Genomic DNA, 3,249 nt, shown 5'->3' on the forward strand with positions numbered 1-3,249 from the left:
CTGGACAGGTTTTAAAAGATAGTGACGTCTAAAAAATACACTGATGAGAAATTTCGTGATCAAATGAAAAGTAAAAAAAAAGCTATTCTCTTAGCAATTTCGCAAGGAAGTCCTGTTCAAATAAAGTAATCGGGACAGCTGCGCAGACAACCTTATGGCAACGTCCTATAAAGGAGGTGGTGGTGGTTGTTGACCTGACTGGTTGTGGCATATACTAGTGGGATTGACCACAAATCGAGCGGTTAAATTAGGTGCATAAGAACAGGGCAATTGAAACGCTGGATCTTAGAAAGTAAAATTTTTGTGAGAGGCAAAAAGCAATCAGAATTCCTAAACACACTAATTTCTTTTGTTTTTCTTTTACACTAAGGGCTCTTACGCACCACGCGCGATTCCCCATGAAATAAAACTGAAATAAAACTGAAATAAAACTTGCAGGAAAAATTGCACAACCGAGAAGAAATTCATCCCGCATGTTGCGATGTAATAAATTTGAATAAAAAACAAAACCCCGCATAGAAAGTGTATTCAGGCGTTTTAACTTACGCACGTTCATAAAAACATTTCAAACTTTGGAAAACAACGAACGAACGCGAAAGTGACAGCAGTCAGACTTGAACGAGCACAAGGAGTACAGGAAGAACTAAAAATAAATTCTTAAACACCACTCCATCCTCGGACGCAATGTCGCCGCTCCGATTCGACACACCGGTTGGACAGGCGCTGGCTGCCACAGGTTATTTGTGGTGACCACGTTATTTCAGATAGCGCACGGACTCCTGCAAGACCTGCACTGGCTTCACTGAATTTTAATCTGGATCGACACAGTGAGGGGTGCACAAATTTTTTTCACATCCGTGTACTAGGCCTCTTCATGCAAGCTCACGGGCGCAACGGCAACACAATTCACAAACTGGAAGCATGCGTTCAGCAAACGATGCGACTCATTTCAAGAATTGCCAACCGACACTCTGGCATGAAAGAAGCCAACCTCATAAGGTTGGTACAAGCCTTCGTTCTCAGCCGCATCACCTACATCACCCCGTACCTCTGCCTCAAAGCGGCTGAGAGAGAGAAAATAGAGGGGATTATCCGGAGAGCCTATAAACAGGCTCTTGGGCTACCTATAAGAACGGCCAACGCTAAATTGCTAGCCCTAGGTGTGCACAACACCCTCGATGAACTAGTAGAAGCGCACCTTATATCTCAATACGAAAGGCTAGCTCAGAGTGCCGCCGGGCGAAACATCCTCCAGAATCTCGGCATCAACTACGAGTCGATGCAAAGCATTAAAGTAGACATTTCTCACGATCAGAGGCGCCATCTCAAAATTAATCCACTCCCTAAAAACATGCACCCCGAATTCCACAAGGAAAGGAGGGCCGAGCGGTCCAAAGCCCTACATTAGAAATTCCACGCCTTCAAAGACGTAGTCTATGTCGACGCAGCAGAATACATAGAACGCAACTGTATGTCCCTTGCAGTGGTGGACTCCTCAGGTCAAATACGCGCTGGTGGTTCAATTCGCACCAGAAGCTCCGAAACAGCGGAAGAGGCGGCTATCGCTCTGGCAATAGCCTCCACACATTGTCATTACATTATTAGCGATTCCAGAGCAGCAGTACGCAATTTTGCGAAAGGTCGGGTCTCGGCTCCCGTAAAACACATAATAGACACAAACCAACACCCACGACCAATCCACATCATTTGGGCACCAGCACACTCCTCCCTACCCGGCAACGATGCCGCCCACACCACCGCTCGAGGACTCGCCAACCGAGCACCCGGACGGCTCACGCTAGGATCAGGGAGGGATCGCATGGTCAGTTACCAGGAAATAACTCAGCACTACAGGTTAGCCAGGACAGTGTACCCGTCAGCACACAAATCGCTTAACAAGCGACAAGAAGTAGCTTGGAGACGACTTCAGACGAACACCTACCCCAACCCCGTAGCCTTTCACTATTACTACCCGGACCAATACCCTAATACATGTAAGCATTGTCAGCAAAAAGCGGATCTATTCCATATTATGTGGTCGTGCCCAGCCGAAAATCATACAAATCACGAAATAAGTAATACTGAGCAGTGGGAGGCCGTGTTGCTCAGCTCCGACCCTGACCTGCAGGCCAAGGTCATCGAGAGAGCTGAAGAAGCCGCCCGGGCCCAGGGGCTCGTGGCTGCCTAACAACAAGGTCATCCGTCAATACCTTGTTTTCAAATAAAGTCTTTACTCACTCACTCACTCACAGGCTCTCTCGACATTGTGCAAAGAGGCTGGCACTTCTTATTGGCCAGCTGCCTATCTACTCCGAAATTGCACGTGCACTACGCGACGCCTGGGGTTAAAAAGAATGCGCCACACCCACTGCCATGGTCAGGAATGGTGTTTGCTATCACTCCCAGGGTCAGCTCTTGCGCACATACATACTAAAGAATGTGGTCGTGAATAGAGGTCTCCGCAACGCTCTATACATATAAAGCACAGCACTCGTTATGCAGATGTCGGTTCAGCTCGGACCAGCAAGGAGTTTCGTTTCGTCCAGAATGTTAAAACACACGATAAGCTATAGGCCAAGTTACCTCTTCTTTTCTATGCAGCTCTCGCAGAATGGTACCTCGCACACCCATAATTCACCCCTGTCTGCTTGGGGTGAGCCGATTCTACAAGAACATATAGTACGTGCACTTGCCAACTTCAGTAACTTTATTCCGCCAGAAGACAATAGAATGCGAAGCTAAATGTTGATTCCGCCACAGTAACGTTTTGCACAAGCTCGCTCCAAAACATTTCGCAAAGACAAGATGAATGAGAGCGACTCGGTGCTCTGCCTTCCGCATGTGCACAACGCGCGGTTCGTGTCGGTTGTGTGAAATGCGACGTTTTTACACAACGGCATTATAGCGCTAATGTAACAGGCTTCGCTTTAACTCGGAGACGTTTTCCATGGACATGGTTGTGTCTATTACACCTAATCATCACCACCACAGACACAGACTGTGTCAATTACAAGAAACGGACGTCTATACTAGAACGGCGTTACAACTCTAGCGTGATAAAGTTAACGTCAACCTCAATGCAACTCCACAGATGTCGCCATGACTAGTTAAACTGATCTGTACTTGCAAACGACTGATACAGTTTGCAACAGTTTGAACGGATACATGTAAAAGTCTTGCAAGATAGAGATATAATGTATCTGCGAATTGGTTAAGTATACAAGCAAACAATCGATCCAACGTCGCCGA

Source organism: Dermacentor albipictus, chromosome 9, assembly GCF_038994185.2.
Source record: "Dermacentor albipictus isolate Rhodes 1998 colony chromosome 9, USDA_Dalb.pri_finalv2, whole genome shotgun sequence".
In the NCBI taxonomy this organism is placed as follows: domain Eukaryota; kingdom Metazoa; phylum Arthropoda; class Arachnida; order Ixodida; family Ixodidae; genus Dermacentor; species Dermacentor albipictus.